The sequence below is a fragment of the Pan troglodytes genome, chromosome 12, assembly GCF_028858775.2.
Source record: "Pan troglodytes isolate AG18354 chromosome 12, NHGRI_mPanTro3-v2.0_pri, whole genome shotgun sequence".
NCBI lineage: Eukaryota > Metazoa > Chordata > Mammalia > Primates > Hominidae > Pan > Pan troglodytes.
The window spans coordinates 88,526,448-88,551,479 of record NC_072410.2 but is presented as its reverse complement, the minus strand read 5'-3'; the positions used below and the strand labels follow the sequence as shown (position 1 = coordinate 88,551,479).

Sequence of the window (25,032 nt, the reverse complement as noted above, 5' to 3'; positions counted from 1 at the left end):
TATGACTGAGTAGGAAAGCACTTCCTCTACCCCTATTCAGTGTTCTTAATAAGTATGTGTATTAGTCCATTTTCATGCTACTGATAAAGACATACCTGAGAATAGGCAATTTACAAAAGAAAAAAGCTTAATGGACTCATAGTTCCACGTGGCTGGGGAAGTCTCACAATCATGGTGGAAGGTGAAAGGCAAGTCTCACATGGCAGCAGACAAGAGAAGAGAGCTTGTGCAGGGAAACCTCCCCTTATAAAACCATCAGATCTGGTGAGACTTATTCACTATTATGAGAACAGCATGGGGTAGACCTGCCCCCATGATTCAATCACCTCCCACCAGGTCCCTCCCACAACATGTGGGAATTGTGGGAACTACAATTCAAGATGATATTTGGGTGGGGAAACAACCAAACCATATCAGTATGGGTGCTGGAAGATGGCTGGGGGAGACAAGGAGTCAGATGACATGTAGGGGAAGTAAAAGGAGAAATGGGGGTGAGGGACAATGCTAGTTTCATAAATGTCCCAGATAATGAAGCCAAAGAGAAAGGTCATTTGCGGCCTTCCAGCCTGAATTCCTTCAAGCCTGTTTGTGAATGTGATCTCAATTAGTCTATCAGCTGGCTACTGCCTACTAACAACCAGTTAGTTATTTTTGACACTTTTTCTTATAATAATCCATATATTTGATTGTTACTGTATTATATGGAGCTGTTGCCACACCAAATTTTCCGTATGAAAGGCTGCAAAATGAACAACTGTTCTTGTCTTTACTTTTGTTTTCAGGATCAGTTGCACAATTCGTGAAGAAATATCATTTGTGGGGGCTATATGGTAGAGTGGAAAGATTATCCTACTAGGAATGAGGAAATTCTATTTAACTCTAGCTTTTAAAACGGCAGTATACACGGAAAGTAGGTCGTGTACCCTCTCTGAGTTTCAGGTTCTTTGTTGGTAAAATAATATCAGCCCAATTGCACCAAAGGCATTTTTAAGATAAAATAATAAAGCATAGATGTTGAAGAATTTTACAAAGCATAAAAAGCTGCCCAACTAAATGGTGATATTATTTGCTAAGAACTCCTAATGAGGAGGCAGTTAAATAAATTAACTATGAGATTGAGAAATAGAGAAATCAGCAGATGCAAAATCTACTAATTTGATAATTCCTAGGGCCATTAGTTTGTCATATGTACACATGCACTGACATAAAAATAAATAGAAAGCACTCTTTTCATCTAAAAATGGCTTTTCCTCTTCTGGATAGTTTCATAATGACAATCTGGCATCTACCAATTCCATCTAAAAGCATTGCTTGAAGCATTTAATCAATCTTTCATAAATGTACACGTCTGCTGCTTTTATAATTGTGACCAAAAAAAAAGGTTCTGAATATATTTTGCCCTTTTTCTGATTCTCAGACAGAACCACTGACAAGGATTCTAGACTGAAACTTCCCACAATGCACTGATGGTGACTTCCAGACAAATATCAGCTAACCACTGTATACCATCAGCTGCCCACACTGGAAGAAACAAATCAGAAAACCGCTGTTCCATAATCAAAGAAATGAAAGAACGGCATAAGTAAAATGACAGGCTATTAATTCTGGTTTGGAAAGCATGAATAACACTTTTGATGAAGTTTAAATTTCTTTTGGCTCTTCAGAAATGGATAAATCATTTAAAATAAAAATAGATGTTGTTTTACAGAACACTCATTTCTCTCAATATTTATTATTTGGGGGAAAAGTGTTTTTTTAATGATGAAAAATAATGAAGTGTTCACATGAATGCTTCGATATAGCACACAGTTCATTTTCTGATGCCTCAGTGAGCTCTAGACTCAAAAATTATTTGGTATAATTTAAGTAAACCTCCAGTATATAAAATTTTAATTGAAAAGATATGATATTTCATTAAGTGCGGTCACACATCACTATTGTCGCCAAATGAGGCTTGGCAGTATCTCCAAGACACTTTTCTACTGACTGGATTTTGTCTTCAGCCTGAGCCAAATGTAGCCTTCAAGATATATGTCAGTTATCATGTGCTGTACAAGAGAGATTATATCTGTACATAGACATGTTATACATTTATATGTTTTCTATCATTTATACAATTTATTTTTATATGAATACTTTTATCTGCAATTTCATTATAAAATGTCAGCAGTGTTAGAATAATTATCAATTTGTAAAAGCCTTCCACCTGGAAAAGTATTTATAGTTCTAGGAATTAACAGAATGCTGTGACAGTAAGATACAAAAAGAGAAGAAAGCATTTTGGAAGTAAATATTCCCTGGGAGTCTGTCTAGAATGTGTAAGCAAGAAAGATAAAGGGAGCTCTTTTTTGTTTTTGCAAATTCTTTTTCCCATTTCTGAGATAATGAGCTTTATTTTCTGTTTTTCCTGGGGTTGGCACATTCACCTTGAAGAAGTTTCAAGGAATACCAGTGAGGCATGCACACTACCACTGTGTTTTAATTAGGATCCATTCTCCTACATCATCATATCTAACTTGACTTATGTTCCCTGCAAAGTTATATTAGAACCAAAGAGCCCACAGGACAGCTCTGCCCCGCTTAATTATTCTGAAACTTACTGAAGGGGTTAGTGAGCATGTAGGTAACAACTGCCAGCTTAGTGAACAATTCAACGTACCTGGAGAAACTCCTGGACGAATGTAACTCTACCACTTTTCTCTGTTTGCACCAAATTTGGGCATTTACTTTGGAATGCTAGTTTCAAGTAAAAATTCATCTTCAACCCTTCCTTCTTCTCCAAAGTCTCCAGGATGACACCTGATGCCACCCACACCAGCAGCACAGTGGCCATTAGTGTAACATAAGTGACCTGCTTCCCGTTTTTTTCTGTATAAGGGGCTACCACACTGGGCTCCTCAGGCAATCACTCCTGTCCATATCCTCAAGGATTCACAATTAGTAAGAATCTCAAAGAACTGGTACCCAGGTTCTTCTGCTTATTTTTCATACTTTAATAATTTGGGGGAAAATCTGAAAAGTGGAATCATGCAAGTGTCAAAAAGGGATTCTGAATAATATCTTATTATGTTTTCTCATTTCACAGTCCTGATTGAGACTTGGGGCAAGCTGAAGTTTTGTTGTGTGTAATTATTGTTATTTATAAGCTGAAAACACTTTTTTTCTTTTTTTTTGAGATGGAATCTTGCTCTGTCGCCCAGGCTGGAGTGCAGTGGCACCATCTCAGCTCACTGCAAGCTCCGCCTCCCGGGTTCATGCCATTCTCTTGCCTCAGCCTCCCGAGTAGCTGGGAGTACAGGCACCTGCCAACTACACCTGGCTAATTTTTTTGTATTTTTAGTAGAGACAGGGTTTCAACCGTGTTAGCCAGGATGGTCTCGACCTCCTGACCTCGTGATCCACCCGCCTCGGCCTCCCAAAGTGCTGGGATTACAGGTGTGAGCCACCACGCCTGGCTTGAAAACACTTTTTGCCTGACAAGGGGTTGGTACTCAAATATGCTTTTGGAGTAGATAGTCTCTTTGTTTTGACGGAAAAAATCTAGCATCTGAATATATCCTTTAGGGTTCATCTTATAATGCAGAGATGGAGGTACTTCTCAGTTTTCCATAAGAAAACATAGTTTAAAAATGTAGCTCTTCAGAGTGAGATTCTAAATCAAAATTGGTAAAATAAATCCCATGGATGACCAAGGCATAACTGCGGCTCTAAAATGGTTTGGCAAATGTGTGGGGAGATTTTCTTTTCTTGATATACTTGAACAGGTTGTGTCTGTAAATTTTGCCTGCAGATATTACAGAAATGTATATGTCTGTGTAAATGAGAACATGTGAGTGGTGGAAAGAGAGGGAGAGAGAACTTTTGTTGTGGTAGCTCTTCACCTCCCATGGGAGGGCGTAGATGGAAAATCAGCAGGTAAGGCCTTCACGCTTGACCTTCGTGATGGGAAAGCAAGAAATGAGAAGGGAGCGGCCTGTGCTTGGCTTGATTCCACCTGGATTGCCTGACATTTGACTTGGCCTCCCACACAAGAACAAATAACCCAATATATTGATTATAATCTGATATAATTGTTGTTTAGGGACCAAAGGGTAAGTCCATTTTTGTCGTAGGTGTTAATGATTATCATCAGAATAGCTAACACCTACCGAGCACTTATGACATACCAGGCGATATTCTAAATGCTTTACACATGTTAATTGTTGCCCTCACAGTAGCCTCTGAGTTAGGAACAATTGATAGTCCTGTTTTAAAGATGAGAAAACTGAGGCCCATGGAGATCAAGTAACTTTCTCATGGCTCCAGAAAGAAAGGAAGCTGCAAACTGGGAAGGGGCTGAACTTCTAGGGTTGGTGGAGTCAGGTTGCTCTTTATCTTGGGTTTGTGATTTTCCTGATGGAAAATGGTTACCAAGAAAGGTAACCATTTATGGCAAGACTTAAGAAGGTCCCTCTCACAGTGGGCTTCCCAACAGGTAGAGGGAAATGAAAAATCCGTGAAAGCATCCCACTGGTGAAAGTGCTAGCCACAGGGCACCTGCCACACGGAATTCACCTACATCTGATTAGAATTCGGCCAGTCAGTTAAGGTTTGTTTTGTTTTGTTTCGTTTTTCATTCTTGTCTCTATCTCCTCTGTCTGAAATTCAGTTCCTTGGGTTGCTATCTGATTATCTTGTAAATGCATTAAAATGTATTGGTTGATATGATCATAGGCATTAAACTATCTTGACTGCTGTTACATTAAATAGACATAGTTGTAAAGTAAACATGACCAATCTCACTGATTTTTAGTTTATGTCTTTCTACCTCCCCGAAGGCAACTACTATCCTGACTTTTGGTATGTGTGTATGTGCACGTGCATGTGTTTATTAGTGTCTAGCTTTTTATTTTTTATTTTATTTATGTATGTATTTATTTATTTATTTTGTGTGTGTGTTTTTGAGATAGGTTCTTGCTCTGTCACCCAGGCTGGAGTGCAGTGGTGCTATCTCAGCTCACTGCAACCTCCATTCCCCCAGGCTCAAGCGATTCTCCCACCTCAGCCTCTCTAGTAGCTGAAATCACAGGTGCACACCACCATGCCCGGCTAATGTTTTTGTATTTTTGGTAGAGATGGAGTCTTGCCATGTTGCCCATGCTGGTCTTGAACTCCTGAGCTCAAGCAGTTCACCTGTCTTGGCCTCCCAAAGTGTTGGGATTACAGGGGTGTGTCACCATGCCCAGCCTAGCTTTTTAAAAAAGTACTGAATTCAAGTGGTGAGAATAAATATCCGTATCTTGTTTATTTAAAAAAAACAACAACTTTTGAGTTCAGGGGTACATGTGCAGGTTTGTTACATAGGTAAACTTGTGTCATGGGGGTTTGTTGTACAGATTATTTCGTCACCCAGGTATTAAACCTAGTACCCATTAGTTATTTTTCCTGATCCTCTCCCTCCTCTCACCCTCCACCCTCCAATAGGCTGCAGTATGTGTTATTCCCCTCTATGTGTCCATGTGTTCTCATCATTTAGCTCCTGCTTATAAGCGAGCTATACATGTGGTATTTGGTTTTCTGTTTCTGTGTTAGTTTGCTAATGATAATGGTCCCCAGATCCATCCATGTCTCTGCAAAGAACATGATCTCATTCTTTTTTATGGCTACATAGTATTCCATCGTGTATATGTATCTTGTTTCTGATCTCAGAGAAAGTATGACATTAACCAAAATGTCCCTTCCATTCTTAGTTTACCAGGATGTTCTTTTTGAATCATAGATTGATGTTAAATTTCATTAAACTTTTTCTTTGTCTATTGAGATAAGCACATGATTCTTCTTCTTTACTCTGTTAAAAGGGTAGAGTACAATGATTGTCTAATTTCCAATCAACATTTCATATCTGAAATAAATCTTATTTATGATATATTTCTTATTGAAATAGTTTTAATATAGTTACTATTTTGTTTAGTTTGTTTGCATTTATGTTCCTAAGTGAACTGGACCTTTGATTTTTCTTGTACTGTTCTTTTTGTGTTTTGTTATCAAGATTATGATGTCCTCATAAAAAGTTGAAGACTGTACCCACTTTTTATAGTTTTGGAAAAGTGTACATAGCATTAGTGCTGTTTCTTCCTTACATGTTTCGCAGAATTTGCTAGTGAAAATGATTAGTGTAGAGTTCTATTTGCAAAACAATAATATAGTTCAACTTTCTTATTTACAAAACAGAAAAAAATCAGGGAAATGAATGATATATTTAGTAAGCGATAACTCAGAAGCAGGTGAACTGCTTCACTAATTTCACTTCCCTGGAATTATCAAATCAGTGTCTTTAACAGTTGAAGGAATATATAGGTTTTTCCATTTTTTTGTTTTGTTTTATAAATTATATTTTCTAAGATTTATTTCATCCAAAAGTTTAGTTATCAAGAAAATTGTTTATATTATCCTGTTACCTTTTTAAATATCTGATCTATAGATTATGTTTTTTTAATTCTTGATAGAGTAGGACCAAATTAGGTTCTACTCTGTTTTTTAAAATCGTGATCACATATCACTAGAGGTTCATCAGATTTACTTCTTTTTTTTTTTTTCTAAAATCAAATATTAGCTTTTTTGATATTCCTTATGGAAGAACTCCAGTGAAGTGGCCAGAACTTGGAGATACTGACTTAGTAGTAGTTTAAGTAGGCATTGTGCTAGGGGAATGGTGTAGAAGCAGAAGGTCACTTGACTGCAGTGAACCAACACTAGCGAGGAAGCCAAGCCTATCCCAGAGAGACCAGATATTAGAAATTCATCCTTTGAATGTCACATGAGCCTTTGAGATTGGAATTCAATACTAGAACAGGGAAGGAATTTCAGTAATGAATGAGATGGAATTTTCCTTCCATCCCAGAAGGCCTGAAGTTAGAATTGTATTGGTATTATCAACATTTTCCTAGCTTTACCTTCATAATCTCTCATTTTTGTTTTTCCACAGAGGTGAATCACTTCAAAGAGAAGGACCAGATTCTCATGGACCCCACTGCCATGCTGGCCAGACATCTTGCTGCCATTGTTTTCCTGTTATTTACTCCCAAACAGGTAAATTTCCAGATCCTAAAAGGAGTTATGCTATAAATAAGTTTTTGTATGTGTGTTAGTGTGTGTGCATGTATTATAGGGATTTGATTATAATTTTTAATTAGCACAACTTCAGGTACACATATATCAAAGGAACACTATGAGTATTTGGCAATTAATGTTTGTAAATCACCTTGAGATCCTTGAGGTAGACGATGCTATATAAATGAATAATGTGGTAATAAAATTAATAATGCATGCATTGACATTCCCAAGCCAGTTGCCTGAAAAAGATCTTGAAGTTGAAGGAGAGCTGTGCAAAATGTAGCTATCTAAATAAGAAAATATTGTCATACTCCCCTTAAGCTATAATGAAAAATATCTGCAAAATACAGAATACAAACATAACCCATGCCTTTGATTTCTAATATATGTATGAATGCTTATCATTTGGGTAAGTAAATATTTCACTATTTGTGTATAGTAATTACATCAAGAATTAAAGACTGTAATCATTTATCTGGGATGATATTATGTGGAAACTAATTGGCAGTTGTTTCAACATAATTGCTTAATGTTGTTCAATGATAAATTATGATTCTATTACTAATTCAAGTCTTGTCAATGGCATAATGGATATTTCTGCAAATATTTTTAGAATTAATCTGTAAAAGGCAAAAAAGAGCCTAAGGTGCACTCAAGCCATAAAATAAATGACTTTTCATATCTTCATTTCCTTTCAATATTAAACGTCAATGATCTTATGCCTCTAACAACATCCTTTCCCTCTGGCACTGCAAAAGGAGGAAGAGGAAGAATATACATGTTTACTTTATGTATGCCACTAAATTCAACCGTTTATATTTTGGTCAGTTGAATTCTGAAAGTTCTGAAAATGGCATCAAACTTTATAGAACAAGTAAAATGAGTTGTTTCCCTAATTACACACAGTAAGTTAGGGCATTGTGTTGTTACTAAATAAAACTTTTAGAGTTGAGAAAATAGAAGGAAAAGCATGATTTTATTAGATATTAACTACTTCTACACTCCAATTTCACCACTCTATTTTATACATAGCCAATTTTATATGAGAAACTATATTGTTTATTTTTGTTGCTGTCGTTTGTTTATTGTCCCCCAACAAGAATATAAGCTCTTTGGAGCAGCATCTTGTCTGTCTTTCTTACATGTATTTCTACTTTACCTACCCCGTAATAAACATTTAAGAAATATTTCTGAATAACTAATTAATGATCAAGAACCCCATTGTTTCCTTCCCCAAACAATGATATTATTATTTGGGGAGATTTTTATTGTTATAGGAAATTATAACAATTCAACTGTTGCTATGAAATTTCCTAATTTCTTGGAAACAAATACCTAAAAGGAAAATATGAAGGCATAGAACTTGCTTCCTGGGAGTCAGTGCTGTACAGGAGCTGACTTGTGTTGGCTCACAAAAGCTGCTTGTCTTCATTTCCAAGTCTGTGGTTAGTGATGTTACATTGTTTGCTTTCAATAGGCTTTGGAGGGGTATGTAGACCACAGAAATAGGAATATTCCACAAGTCAGGGCCCCCTGCCTCACCCTATCCATGGAGAGCTTGTTGTTAAATATCTAACAGCATACCATGGTGGAGGTAGGGGGAAAAAAAGGGTAAACTTGATAATGGATAAGTCATGGAAAATCATGATATAAAATAATATATGTATAATAGCTATTTTTTTCTTCTATGCTGATGTCAGAATAGAAAGAGGAAGTGTCTTCAAACTTGGCAAATTTACAAACATAAATTAAAAATAATGAAGTATCCTTATGGTCTTTAAAGCATTCTCATTTAGATAATGCACTTTTACTTCAGGTCTAGGCAAAATGTTTCTCAATTTCAGTACACTAACAGAGTACAAGAAAGCCGGACAAGTGAGAATGAAGGTTGTTGGAAAAAGCCTAGATTCTACTCCCACTTCTTAATCACAGTTTGTAGACTGAAGTGATTTATATTGAGGTTGGAGACACATACAACTGAGAAATTCTCTAAGAAGTTCAAATGTGCCTAGATTTGGGTAGAACTGTAGGCCCAAAGGTAAGGTTTTAGAAACATCTACATAATTTATGGTCAAGGTTTATTAAGTGGATATGACCACAAATTCAGAGAGAAAAAATGCTCAGTTCAGAGAGATGGGAGAAGTTAGAGTACAGGGAACTGTTAGATTTTTAAAAGTAATCATTGATAAATAATTGACATAGGTGGAGATCTTGGATTCTTCAGGGCCACAAAAACTAATGGAATGTTCAAGAGCGTTTATTAACTATAAAACCTTGCAGGGGCTGGGCACGGTGTTTCACACCTGTCATCCCAGCACTTTGAGAGACCAAGGCAGGCAGATCACCTGAGGTCAGGAGTTCGAGACCAGCTTGGCCAACATGGTGAAAACCCGTCTCTACTAAAAATACAAAAATTAGCTGGGCGTGGTGGTGGGCGCCTGTAATCCCAGATACTTGGGAGTCTGAGGCAAGAAAATTGCTTGAACCCGGGAGGCGGATGTTGCAGTGAGCTGAGATCACACTGTTGCACTCCAGCCCGGGTAACAAGAGTGAAGCTCCATCTCAAAAGCAAAATGAGAACAACAAACCCTTGCAGGAAGGTCAAAGGTAGATGATGGAGCAACAACAGCTGACTTGGAAATTTGGTCTTAGAGAGCAGTTTCCATTCAATAGCAGTAATGGAGGCTAAATCAAAAAGGAGTTACTAGTGGATAGGTGCTTTGGGGCAATGAATAATATTAAATTTTTCAAAGTCTGGATATGAAAGGGAGAGAATAGGAGAGCTTCGTAAAGAAATGAGAGTTTATGTATATTTTATTGTTTTGGAATGAAGAAGACAAATATTTTTATGGGTAAGAAGAATCCAATGGAGGCCCGGGTGCGGTGGCTTACTCCTGTAATCCTAGCACTTTGGGAGGCAGAGGCAGGCGGATCACTTGAGGTCGGGAGTTCACGACCAGCCTTCCCAACGTGGAAAAACCCCGTCTCTACTAAAAATACAAAATTAGCTGGGTGTGGTGGCGCATGCCGGTAATCCCAGCTACTCGGGAGGCTGAGGCGGGGAATTGCTTGAACCTGGGAGGCAGAGATTGCAGTGAGCTGAGATCACACCATTGCACTCCAGCCAGGGCAATAAAAGCGAAACTCCATCTCAAAAACATAAGAATCCAATGGAGAAGAAAAGTAAAAAATAAGACACATGATTTAGTCAACAAAATAAAGAGACAAGGGGAAGGATAAAATTATATAGAGATTTGGGTGTTGAGGGAAGGAATTTGGTATATTCAATGTCACTTACAGTCTTTATCTCAGTCAAATAAAAAAACCAGGCCATATGGTGAGATAGAAACAGGATTACTGTAATGAAGTAAATATACTACATTTGTCGGAACCTGACAAACGCAGGCTTATTTCTAGGTTTTGCTGCTTATTTTGTAACTTTGGACAAGTCACTTATCATCCTTCAGTCTATTTCCTTAAAAATGAAAATAATAATATCAATCTAGAAGATTTATTTTAGTTTTAGAGCTAACAATAGCTGACATTTATTGAATAATTTATAACTACGAGTTGTTAAATCAATGTTTTGAAGTAAGTGTTATTATTATTCCAATTTTACAAGTAAGGAAACTGAGCTATCCAGAGATTAAGTAACTTTAATAGGGTCACAAAAGTTGTAAGAGACAGAGCTAGGTTTTGAACCTACGCAACCTAGGTTTGAACCTAAAACATCTTAGTACAGTCCTTAACATGTAGAAGATTCAATAACTAGAGCCTGTAATTATTGCAAACTTTATTATGTTAAGGACTTGTAATACATTTTCTACCTTTATACAGAGTTAAGCTTGTTAGAATATCATCGGGAAAGGAATTAAACATTTTATGAACATCATGGTCAATTCTGGGTAACAACAGAGGTCGTACCTAAGGTTTGATAGAGATGGCTATATTATAGGCATAGATTAGGGCCCAGATATGTTTTCTAGTGCCCTAAATGACTAATTTTATTTTCTTTTTAAATGATATCCTGCAATAGTAGTCCCATCCCAATAATATTAATCACTTCATATAAACTTAGATAATAGAGATTTATATCACTTAAAAGATATCTCTCCCTCATTTCTTTTCCCTTGAGGATTTATAGTGTATCAAGATATTGTTCAGGGAATATTGAGGAACTAGTTTTTACTGCTTATCAGATGAACTTGAACTTGGTATCAACTGACATGTACATTAATTGGGATCCTTAGTCACATCTCACTAATCTGGAACTCTGACATCTGCTTCTATGTTTGTCTCATTTAAAACTAGCACCTTTTATTTTTAGTAATGGAAAACTGGGTAATTTTGAATATGTAGTACAAATAGGTAAGCTAGACAAGTATACTAACAAACAAATTGTTAGCTTGAAGTATTAGAAAGTTGGTAGTAGAGAAGTCCTTGACCAAAACCAGAGAGAATAGCAAAACAGATGGTGGTGAGCCTGGACTCTAGAGATACATTTCCTTTAGGGACATTTTTCAGTTTCCAAATGAGTGATCAAGAAGCCAAACAAATATGTGACAGTTTCGTAGGGGTAACTGAACAAAAGCTGAAGTCTTGAGCTTCTCAATGATAGGAAGGGTCTGATAAACTCTCCACTATTTCATTTGAGACACTAAAGTTCTGCTTCCTAGGGATTAGGATGATAGAGAAATAGAATAGCCATCACAGGGAATGAATCATCTAACCTTGACATTGAATTACAGTGACCTCAGATATCTGGTATTCCCAGGAACCAGGCAAAAACAATAAATATTCTGTCTGGAAAGATATATCACCTTTCTAAACCTGAAATTATTTATAAAAGCAATTTTTCATATACAATGTCTGGCATGCAATAAAGAATAACTAAACACACAACGCTGTGACACAATATGAATAAAAATCACGAGAAACAATAGAAAATAGAAAAAGACTTTAGAGGATTAAGAATTTTTTTATGAGAAGGATTCTAATATAAATATATTTACATGTTCAAGGAGAGAAAAGAGGGAATTTCAGTGGAAACCATTTTTAAAAAGAAGATGGCAGAATTGAAAAAGTGCAAAAGATATTTAGCACAATACAGTAAGATATGTAAGATACTAAAAAATTTATCAGTAACTAGGTTTCGGTGGATATGTTTTAAAATGGGTTGAGGACAAATGAACATAGAATTAGTGAAATGATACATCTGTAAGAAAAACACATCCAGAATGAAAAACAGAGACAAAAAATGAAAAATACAGAAACAGAGAGGAGATGACAAAAGATGCAGTGATAAATTTTAATTTGGTGTAAATAAGTTTCAGAAGAAAAGAAATGAGAATGGAACAGAAGGGATATTTTAATAATGACTATGTTTTCAAAAAGAATGCATTAAGCCAGAGATTCAAGGAGCTTTATGAACCCAAATAAAAAAAGTACAAAGAAATCTACTTTTGAACTCTTTATAACTAAACTGCAGAAAATTCAAGGAAAGATAAAATATGTTAAATTTAGTGAGAGAATTGAGAGATTACACTAAAATGAAGCAAAATTAGACTGATTTTTGACTTCTTGATAGAAACATGTAAAAAAGCCAAAAACCAAGCAAACACACACTCATTCTCTCTCTCTCTCTCTCTCTCTCACACACACACACACACACACGCACAGACACACACACATACGCACACACACACACATACACACACACACACACACACACACTGGGGTGTTACCTTTGAATTTCTTAAAGAAAATTCAACCTAGATTTTATACTTACACAAAAAGATGCATCAATAATGATGATGTAATCAAGACATTTTCAGATCAAAACAAAACATAAAACAAGAATTTATCATCACTAAGTTCACACTAAATAAGATGTCCTTATCACAAAAGGAACGTCAAAGGTTTGGCAGGTTATAAAGCTTCATGAGACTGGTAACTATGTGATTAAATTTGACTGAATATTAATTGTATTATAGACTAGTAATAGCATATGATAGCATGTAAAATATACATATAGATTTAAGACACATAGCTACAAATCTCTAAGACAAGTAAGGTAAACGTAGTTAAAATATTGTAAGCTTTTTGCTATATAACATTAGAATTGATCATTTAAAGAAGCATTTTGTAATCTCAGAGTAACCACTAAAAGAACAGTATGTATATGCATAAATATATATACGTACGCATGTGCATAAGATATGTGTGCATGTACACACGCATATTTATATGTATATATATCTTCTGAACTAACAAAGGTGATATAGGGAATAATAAAATTTCTCAGCCAATCAAATATAATCTAAGGGAGAGGGGAAAGGGAAACTTAGATCAAATAGTACAAATAGAAAACCTGTGGTAGGAGGTAGCTATAAAACCATAGCTTTGGAAGTAAGTACAAAAAATTTCTATATCCAACTGGTACAAACAATAAAGACTTATCCTCAGGGCCAAAACAAAAATCTGTTCCTAAATTCCATGCAGTGGTTCTCCTTCAAAATTCTCATGGCTGAAATAAGGTAATCAATAACAGATCAGATTTGGTCGAAGTGCTGAAATTCAGCCAGTCACTTACCTCTATACTTACTCAAAGTCTTATATAAGATTAAGTCCTTGCTTTGTTCAGAGCTCTGGTTCCTGCAAGCAGACTTCTTTAAATAGTGGATAATGCATTATATTCACTCTTGTTTCATATATATTTCAAGGGTAGTCTCTTCCCTTGACAAAATACTGAATATTTTAAGCATTTCAGTTCTCTTAAATTAATATAATAAATGATACTGGAACAGTTAGAAACCTATGTGAAAAAGATTAAATTAGACTACTATCTTGTACCATTCAAAAAAGTGAATTTCAGTTACATTGTAGATCTTAATATGCAAAGGAAAACAACAGTACTTCCAGAAAAATAATACAGAAAATGCCCTAGGGCCTTGGATTAGAAAATGATTTTTTAAATAAAGTTCAAAAAGAACTAACCGTAACAGAAAATATCAATAAATTTGACTATTAAAACTAATATCTACTATTCACCAAAATGAAAACAGGTCACTTCTCAAAGTCCATATGGCATATTTTGTACCGCTCAGTCATATAAACAAACCTGTGTTTGTTTCCTGCCTTCTGTACCACACTACATCATGTGGGACCTCTGTGAGCCTACTTTATTCTTTGGGGTGGGATTTTTCAAAAATATATGCCACCCACCAGGACTTCCTCTGGAAAATTGAAGTCATAAGCACCTTACATTTCAGGATACATAACCTTATTTCTAGGGTATATAGTTTTCCTTTCCATCCTCACCCTAATGCTCACCCATGGTTGGGACAGGGAGAAAGCTCCCTTTTTGTTCCAATCATCGGAGTTTATGTTGGATTCACTCTAAACCTCTTCCTTTCTCTCTCTCCTCCCTTCTCACTTATCTCACCAGAGGCTCTAATTCCTATGGGGTTGGAGATATTTGCTCTTATATCATCCTGCATACACCCAGATGATTTGAAAATATATCATTATTATGACATGTCTCAGTTCTTCAGGGCCACAGAGTTTTGGCACATGAGAACCAGGATCCCAAGACTAAAATAGTCTTTTCTCTAATTGATTTCTGCTACTATGAGTTTCAATTGTTACATATTAAACATAAACATTAAAATGAACTTCTAATATCTTACTACATTTTTCTTTCCATGGGATATAACCCTTGGACATACTGCTGCTTCCTATATAGATAAAATGTTTATGGGTTAATGAGAATTACATGAAAAGGAAAATTTATCAGATAATCTATCAAATATTATCCCATTAAACATATTTAAACTTACATATGCTACTACTCATAACCTTCCAATGGCTAGCATTGAGCTTCATTATTTAAGAATATGGAAGAGTTAAAAAAATGGATTGATCACATTGGATGAAAGGGCTTGAAAAGATGTTAAAGATATAAGATCACACACTCTGGAAAATAAAGTAACATTGAGTTTTTTTTTCAAATCTTTATTAATTTATTCAACAGCTATTTATCAGGCACCTAGTATGTGTCTGGTGTTGTAAACAGTCAAAAGTGACACTTTACAGAGCTTATATCCTTATAGTGAGAGACAAACATAGCAAAAAAAAAAAAAAACCTCTAAAGCAATTATATAATAAACAATCAGACATAACACCAAGATAAGAATGATAGTGGGCCTCATTTTTACAGAGTAGTCTGAAGAGGCCTCTTTCTTGTGATGACATTTGAGCAAATAACTAAATGAAGAGGAGAGTAAGCACTAGAGATACCTATGGGTTGACTTTTCCATGTATAAAAGAGTATCGTGGTGTGTTTGAGTTCCATGATGCACAGCAGTGCCTCCAAAGATTTGCAACGGAAGAAGAGAGTGCTAGACAGGCCAGATTATACAGGCCATCTGTGGTCTTTGGATTTATTCTAAGTGTGATTGAGAAGGAGGAGTCATTGTGAGATTTTGTGCAGGAGAGTATCACGATGTGATTTACATTTTAAAGGATTCATTTTGAGAATAAACCACGGGAAGTAAGTATTGAAGAAGACATTGCAGAAGTCCAAATGTGAGTTCGTGGTGGTTAGGATCGGAGAGATACTGACACACACTCGAGAAGATTCTGTATACATTTCAACTCTCTGCAAAGGGCTAATATATATAGTATTTTGATCAAGTGTTTGCATCATATTTAGAATATAGAGAATAAATTAAAGGAAATTTAGTAAATTCTTATTAAATCCTGTAGTTACGGGAGTTCTAAAAAACATTAGTTTAGTGGCTTCAGATTATTTATTTTGTTTAGTAGTGTACAATAGGCCATTTCTTCAGATATGAAATAGCAATTTTTTATTCAAAAATATTTCAAGGGTATATTTCCAATATAGTGTTTGCTTTGAATCATGCTCTATTCCAAATACATCCATATAAGAGGTTTCACTGCATTAAAACTTTTTTTGTCAAAAAAATTTGTGAAAATACCAGGTTTCTGACTTCCTGAACTCCAGAAATGGTCTAGCTCCAGAATAAATTAATGTTACTCTTTCTTTTCAGCTAGAAAACTATCCCCACAAGATGTTTTCCTAGAGCTACTCTTTTTGGTATAACAAGGCGTCTTTCCCCACCCTCATCATTGGTGCAGACACTCTTGGAGTTACACACTAGTTTAAAATGAACATTGGATGAGTCTATACTAGTTTTCAAAGCCTGGCAGGAGAATCACCATCTAGGTTTAATTAAATTTCAATGAATTGTTGCAGTGATAAATTATTTAAACAAACCTGGAAACAGTATTTAAATCTTTCCTTTCAAATGATGAAATTATATACAAAACTATTAAAATGCAAAATCCTAGGATTAACCTCTAACTTTGAGATTAGCTTGGTTTTTGTATCTCAACTCAGCATTTCATTTCCAAATCCAGAAGAGTTTTAAAAAAATGATTTTTAAATGGCATCCTCTGAGTTCATTATGAAATCTTATTCTAATCCTGTAATAGTATTAATTAAGTCATGGGGAATTGGCTCTCAGGATTGAGAAATAAATTATTGAGAATTTTCTTTTAAAAAAAGATTGATAGGTGGGGATCTATGAAACCCAGGCATACCTAACTTCGAGTACAGGGGTAAACTCTGTAAAACATTTTTTTTTTTTAAATCTGAAATGTAGAAGTTGAACAACATCAATAACGTGTCCTGCCTGAATTCACAGGGGAAGCTTCACAGTGATATGAAAATACATCAAATAGCCTTTTTGGCTTTAATCGTTTTTTACAATAGGGATTTTTGTTGTAGCTATTTTATAAAAGCAATACACATTTGTTGCAAAATATTAAACATTATAAAATGTATAAAGTAGAAAAGGACATTCTCCTCTTTTTTTCTATTCCTTTTCCTTGACATACTACCTCCCTGCTTACCCTGAAATAATCATTGCCAATAGTTTGATAAGTATTTTTTATGATATAGTATATAATATATAGCTGGGCATATGATATAAATATGAAATATAATATAGTATGTAGTGGACCTCATTGATTTTTACTTATCAATACATCATGAACATTTTACATGTCAAAGCATGATTTGTGTCATTTGTTTAAAGAGCTATATAATATTCCATTGAATCGGTATATCGTGTGTGTACGCACACAACTATGTGCATCTGTTATGTTACAGCAATGGAAAAAGCATTTTACATACATTAACTAGTTTAACTCTTGGGGAGCCTTATGTGATGTCTACTATTAGGATCTTTTTTATGTCACAGGAGATACTAAGACATAAGGAAGTTGAGACACTGTCCAATATCTCAGTATTCAGTATGGCTGGGTCCTGATTCCAAAGCTCATATTCTTTTAACTATGCTACAAATCCTCTCACATTTTAACTGTTAATAGTTATTTTTTCAATTTAAACGAAAGGCTCCATTGAATAAGGAAATGTCATTTTGTATATTTCTAGCCCTTTCTTTTGGATAAATTTCTCAGAGTGCAATAGTTTCAACTCCGATCCTTATTGAGAGAGAAAGACACTCCTAACAATATTTTATGTGGGAGTGCCTATTTCCCCAAACACTTGCTGAATCTAAGAATGATTGAACGTGTTAATTTTGAAAAATTGATGGATGCCGATTAAAAGAATTTAAGTCTCTTTTTTTTCTTTTTTCTTTCTTTTTTCTTTTTTTGAGACGGAGTGTCGCTCTGTCACCCAGGCTGGAGTGCAGTGGCACGATCTCGGCTTACTGCAAGATCTACCTGCCGGGTTCACGCCATTCTCCTGCCTCAGCCTCCCGAGTAGCTGGGACTACAGGCGTCCGCCACCACGCCCGGCTAATTTTTTGTATTTTTTAGTAGAGACGGGGTTTCACCGTGTTAGCCAGGATGGTCTCAATCTCCTGACCTCGTGACCCGCCCGCCTTGGCCTCCCAAAGTGAAGTCTCTTTTCAAAAGCTTAATGCTTACCTGTGTTTCTTTTATGAGGAACGTCACGGAATCAAGAGTTTTTGTCTTCATTCTTATTAACTTGTAAAAATTCTAAGTTAAAGACATAACCCTTTGTTGTATTTGTTATAAATATTTTGAAAATTTGATGTTTCTCTTTACATTTTGTTTTCGTGACTTTTTCAAGTCTAATATTTAGGTATAATGGACGTATGCCCATTAAACCTGTGACTTCCTTTTATTAGTCTTCTAGCCATAGTATTCTGCTTAGAAAGATTTAGCCCAAATTTTTAAAAATATTCTCCTTCTTATTCATCTTGTTATTTTTTATTATGTTCTAATTCATATTTAATAATTTTGGTATGCATGATAGGCATCTCTGTCATACCAAATGGAGCATTAATTGTCCCTGAATTTACGTGGACTTAGCCCTCAGTCTATATAATTTCCTTCCTAATCTTCAGCATAAATCCATACCTCATACTGTTTCTGTAAAATACTTGTCTTCTCTGTTTCATCCATTATTATGATTCACATCTTATTTGGCCAAATTTAATTCTTAAGCAACTCTTTACAGAATAACATGATTGGTATTATACCTTCTGAGCCTTTATGACCAATATAGGTTTTTTTTTCCCTCAGAGATGAAGAATAGGTTAAATATGCCAGAATTTCCTAAATACTCCACTGACTCTCCAATGAGATTTTAACATATTTTAAAGTAGAAGGGGCACTGTTGTCCAATAAATTTGGGAAAGTGTGTTAACAGAATTAAAACTCTTTTCGATGTGTGTGTTTACGTTTGAATTTATTGCAGGGTTTCTCAGAGCTCTTAATAAAACATGGTGTTTTGTGTTTTTCTAGGAAATAAATGTAATATATATTACATTTATAAGTAAGCATAAAGTAGGCATAAGGTAGGGACTCCCCTCCGCTTCAGACTGGGCAAATAGGAAGACCCCAAGTATATATATGGAAGTGTATATATATATATATATATATATATATATATATATATACACACACATACACACACACACATATATATGTATATATATTATATGTATATTATACATTCTATTATATATGTAATGTACTTATCCACAGATATGTTTTTAATAAGTAACACATGTCAATATCTCATACAACAATAACTGGAATGGTTTGGAAAATTATCGTTGCAATTATTGGGGTGTAAAATTTGAGATGCTCTGTTCATTGAGTCTCACGGAGAATCAAATCCTATCAAAATGTAAGGAAAATTTTCCCTGCTTACTTTTACCAGTCTGTTAAAGTATTGAACTCTAATCTATGTATTGGAGACTTATCCTGTTTCTTTCTGTATAATAGTCATTCATTTATTTGTTAATATTGAATTAATGCCTACTGTATATCAGGAACTCTTCCAAGCCTTAGGAATACAGAATAAAAGAAGTAAGAAAATAATCTTGTGGAAGTTGGTGGAAGGAAGGGGGAAGATAGAAAATAAATAAATGAGTAAAATACAAAGTTTTTCATATGGTCAACAAAATATAAAACAAGGGGCATAGGGAATATGGTGTATATGTGTGCGTGTGCATGTTTGTGCACATGTGTGTGGTAGGGGTGTAGATTTTGGTATGATTCAGTGTTAAAAATGAGGTGAGAAATGTTTTGCTGAGAAGGTCATATTTTAACAAGAACCTGAAGGAGACGAAAGAGCAAGTCATGTGTGTTTGGGATGAACACTGGCATCCAGGACAGGCAAAAAGAACACTGAGTTAATTTTTCTCTTCATGGGTTTGTAAAAGCAGGCCAGCAATTCAAACAACACATATCTCAATGAGAAGATATTCTATTATTTTAACCTAGGGGACATTTAGGAGATTTGTTACATCTGTATATATCAGCTGTAGGAAGGTTCAAGCTGCACAGTAAGTGACTTTACCCTCTCTTAAACATTCCCTTTTCTACGAGAGCTCCACAAATTTTCCAGGTGCGCATTTATCCTTAGAGAATTGCCCAGGAGATGATTTGAATTTGTTCTGGAGCTCTGCTGGAAAAGTAATCCACACTCAGCTCTAGGCTCTGACAGGAACCTCTATAATTTCTTCATGTGACTAACTTTTGTATTTTCTAAAAAGCTGCCACTCAGCCTACAGAATGGGAGAAAAATTTTGCAATCTACCCATCTGACAAAGGGCCGATATCTAGAATCTACAAAGAACTTAAACAAATTTACAAGAAAAAAATCAACCCCATCAAACAGTGGGCAAAGGATATGAATAGACACTTCTCAAAAGAAGACATTTATGCAGCCAACAGACACATGAAAAAATGCTCATCATCACTGGTCATCAGAGAAATGCAAATCCAAACCACAGTGAGATACCATCTCACACCAGTTAGAAGGGAGATCAATAAAAAGTCAAACAGATGCTGGAGAGGATGTGGAGAAATAGGAACACTTTTACACTGTTGGTGGGACTGTAAACTAGTTCAACCATTGTGGAAGACAGTGTGGTGATTCCTCAAGGATCTAGAACTAGAAATGCCATTTGACCCAGCCATCCCATTACAGGGTATATACCCAAAGGATTATAAATCATGCTGCTATAAAGACACATGCACATGTATGTTTATTGCGGCACTATTCACAATAGCAAAGACTTGGAACCAACCCAAATGTCCATCAGTGATAGACTGGATTAAGAAAATGTGGCACATATACACCACGGAATACTATGCAGCCATAAAAAAGATGAGTACGTGTCCTTTGCAGGGACATGCGTGAAACTGGAAACCATCATTCTCAGCAAAGCAACACAAGAAGAGAAAACCAAACACCGCATATTGTCGCTCATAAGTGGGAGTTGAACGATGAGAACACATGGATACAGGGAGGGGAACATCACACACTGGGACCTGTCAGGGGGTGGGGGGCTGGGAGAGGGATAGCGTTAGGAGAAATACCTAATGCAAATGACGAGTCGATGGGTGCAGCAAACCCTGTGTAACTAACCTGCACGTTGTGCACATGTACCCTAGAACTTAAAGTATAATTTAAAAAAAAGTTGTCACTCAAAAAGTTAACTTTACTGGCACTGTCTAATATGTTAGTGGGGCAAATGCTCCAATGATTGTTTCAAACTGTGGCTAGTGGGAAGGGGTTGCGGTTGGCTGTCACTGGCACACTAGGCTGTGGGGAAATCTAGCACTGTTTGCTCTCTCCTCTTGGAAAGCATGGTTAACATCATGAGCACTGTAAAAGCCAGGGATGGGATGGCACATGTCACTCAAGAATTGGAAATTTAAGGCTGGGCACAGTGGCTCACACATGTAATCCCAGCACTTGGGAGGCCGAGGTGGGTGGATCACTTGAGGTCAGGAGTTTAAGACCAGCCTGGCCAACATGGTTAAATCCCATCTCTACTAAAAATACAAAAAATTAGCTGGGCATGGGGGCATGTACCTGTAATCTCAGTTACTCAGGAGGCTGAGGCAGAAGAATAGCTTGAACCCAGGAGATGGAGGTTGCAGTGAGCTGAGATAGTGCCCTGCACTCCAGCATGGGTGACAGAGTGAGACGCTGTCTCAAGAAAAAAAAAAAAAAAGAATTGGAAATTTAGGAAAATAGAAATTTTATTCTTTATCACCTTCCCATATTTTCATTTGTCATTCATCTCCACATGTTGTCCCACTGGAAGGTGTTCAGGGGCAGTGGCATGCATGGAGTCATCATCTCCTTTGATAAAAATGCCTTCTTCTGTAATACCTTCTAAAGGACCTGCCTGAGGCTGTTTTACAGTTAACTCCATTTTTTTATAGCAGAAGAGGTATATCATAACAATACAAATTATAATATAGTATAGCAGCTATGATTTGTCTGTCCCTACCAAATCTCATGTAGGGGGTGGAGTCTAATGAGAAGTGTTTGAGTCATGGGGGCAGATATCTTGTTAGTAGATTAATGCCCTCCCTCAGGGCTGAGTGAGTTCTTACTCTATTAGCTCCCAGGTAGCTTGTTGTTAAAAGGAGCCTGGCAAATCCCTCTTCTCTCTCTTGCTTCCTCTCTTGCCATGTGATCTCTGCACATCTGGGTCCCCTTCACCTTCTCTTATGAGTAGAAGCAGCCTGAGGCCCTTGCCAGAAGTCAGACAGATGCCAGTGCCATGCTTCTTGTACAGCCTGCAGAAAGGTTAGCCAAATAAGCCTCTTTTCTTCATAAATTACCCAGCCTCAGTCATTCCTTTATATCAACACAAAATGGACTAAGACAAAAGTAAATATATAAATCAGTAACATAGTAGTTTATTATCATTATCGAGTACTATGAACTGTACTACATAATTGTATTAGTATACTTTTATATGATTGACAGCACAGTAGGTTTGTTTACACCGGCATCACCACAAACAGGTGAGTAACGCATTAACCTACAATGTTACAACAGCTAAGAAATCACTAGGCGATAGGAATTTTAGCTTTATTATAGTAGGAGGTCACTGTTAGATACATAGTTGGTTTATCATTGAGTGAAACATTATGAGGCACATGACTGTACTCTGTTTTTCTCTTTCTTCTTTGACTCAGCATAATGTTTGTGCGATTTGTCCAGGGTGTTGTTTACATCACTATTTCTTTCCTGTAGTGTTTCATTGTCTGCAAATACAGCATTTTGTTTATCTATTCACTTGTTGATGAACATTTCTCTTATATCCAGTTTTTGGAGATTTCAAGTAATGCTGCTATGAACATTCACGAACTGTTTCTCCTGGGACCAAATCAATTTGATTCACTGATAGGATCTAACTTCACAAATTAAACTACCTGCCTAGATTGCAGAGCTATAATACTGCTGTTAACACTGCTAGCTGGCAAAATTTTCAACTCTGATGTGGCAGGAAAAATCTTGCTTGTGGGGTTCGTGATAAAGCTTTGCAACAAAGCTTTTTCACTGATGAAAATTTGAAATTGAAAATCATCTAAGAAAAGGCGATGGACAATGGGATGAATCACTATAAATAATAGACATTAAAAAGGAAAATATGATACATATGACATCCATAACGTACAGACTGTGTGAATTCTCCAGGAAAACACAGGCAGGCAAACTCTATGGATCAGCCACACAAGTCTGCCATCATGCTGGTAAGAACTATAACAACACTCTACTTGTCAACAAAATTGAGTAAAGATTACATGAGAAAGCCTTGCTGCTAGGCAAGACTATGACACTTAATCCATTGGAATAAACCTCAAGAAATATTAAATAATTAAATACATCACACTTCAGTCGCCTTTCATCAGATGACTTTAATTATTCAAATAAAAGTCTTTAGGGAAACTATGTAAAATTCAAACAGATCAGTTCAAGATGCCTCAAAATGCAGCAGATTTTGACATAGACCTTTGTTGTAAGGTGCAATTCAATATAGATTATAGTGTAGTAACAATTTATGTTATATAGCTTAATTATTTTTCCCTCATATTAGATACTGCTCTGTGAGTGTTATAATGGAATAATGAAAAGGTGCCCAATGAAACTCTCATAAATTTTCTTCAGAGGAAAATATATAGAAATTAATTGGGATTTTTAAAGTAAAATAAAGCAAGAAACAACACAGAATTCTCCTAGATGGTCCAGAGTCACCATAGAAACACATGGTCTACTGTTGATTTCCTCTCACGGAGAGTGGGGATTATGCCAAGCGTGAGAAACTTCCTTTTCACTTTTGGCAGATTTTTTTTTTTAATTTCTCCTGGCTCCCACTTCTGTTCTGGTAGTTCGGAGACTGTAGACATCAGAGTATAAATTTATGACAGCAGAAATTTGTTCTGCCTGTTTTGTTCACTTTTTTTGGGTATAAATTTAGGGGGTACAAGTACCGTTTTGTTAATGGATATGTTGCATCGTGGTGAAGTCTGTGCTTTTAGTGTAAGCATCACCTGAATAGTATGCATTGTACCTGCTAAGCAATTCCTCATTCCTCACCCCTCTTCCACCCTGCCACCCTTTCAAGTCTCCAGTGTCTATTATTCCACACTCTGTATCCATGTTTACACATTATTTAGCTTCCACTTTGAGAACATGTTGAGATTTGACTTTCTGTTTCTGACTTATTTCATTTAAGATAATGGCCATCCAAGTTGCTGCCCAAAATAATTTTATTCCTTTTTATGGTGGAGTCATATTCCATTGTAGATACATATCACATTTTCTTTATCCAATGAAAACAAAAGTGTTTCGTTCCACTTTAGTATTCTCAGCATCCAGAACGGTGCTGAGTTATGGCCGAATAGTGGATATTCAGTGGAAATTTTTTAATGAACACTGCTTTTGTTTCAGGCCGTATCTGAATTCCATGATGCTCTAGGCTCTGCTATCATTTTAAAAAACGCTGAGATTGAATCTGCAATGTTTTATACTCACCTCAATCACCAAGCAAGCAACAAACAACCTCAATATATTCCTGAGTGTTCACGAAATGATGAGGTGATCCTCATACCCATTTTCCAGAAATATACCTCCATAACACAGTTCAGTCCTAACTGTGGTGCTCTAGTGTACCTACACTGCCATTTATTCAAAGTTGACTGTATCCTCAGCCTTGTGCAAAAAAAAGTGTTATATTCATCATTATTCTCATTGTGGAGATGAAATAAGCAGGGCTGCTTCTTCTCTGACATGTTTCGCTTCAACATGAGGCAATAAATTCTCAATTACTTAATTTCCTCCACAGAAAAGGCATTTCACGGCAGTGAGGACATTGGTAACTCTTCAGGGATGAATGGATGGATGGATGGTTGGAAAAATTTTTAGGAACAAGATCTTCAGAAAATCAAGAACTGATTCTTAGTGTGAAATAGTACATTATAACTTTTATTTGTCTGTAAAGGAACTTTGTAAATTGTATCCACAGTCAGATAAAACTGTGGAATATCCAAAAATTACTGGGAATTATTTCAAATGTACAAAAGATTTGTATAGTCTTAAGCACA

The 25,032-nt window shown here is 35.9% G+C and overlaps 2 long non-coding RNA genes across 2 annotated transcripts in view; one reads left to right on the top strand and one right to left on the bottom strand.

Moving 5' to 3' along the window:
• LOC107973427 (uncharacterized) overlaps positions 1–25,032 on the top strand; it is a 585,387-nt gene that overhangs the window by 391,477 nt on the left and 168,878 nt on the right. The window contains exon 5 of the long non-coding RNA XR_010149159.1: positions 6,965–7,068. This is a non-coding gene — a long non-coding RNA (uncharacterized LOC107973427). The remainder of the gene's footprint in view (positions 1–6,964; positions 7,069–25,032) is intronic.
• LOC107973428 (uncharacterized) overlaps positions 21,658–25,032 on the bottom strand; it is an 81,829-nt gene continuing 78,454 nt past the window's right edge. Inside the window, exon 12 of the long non-coding RNA XR_010149158.1 lies at positions 21,658–22,218. This is a non-coding gene — a long non-coding RNA (uncharacterized LOC107973428). The remainder of the gene's footprint in view (positions 22,219–25,032) is intronic.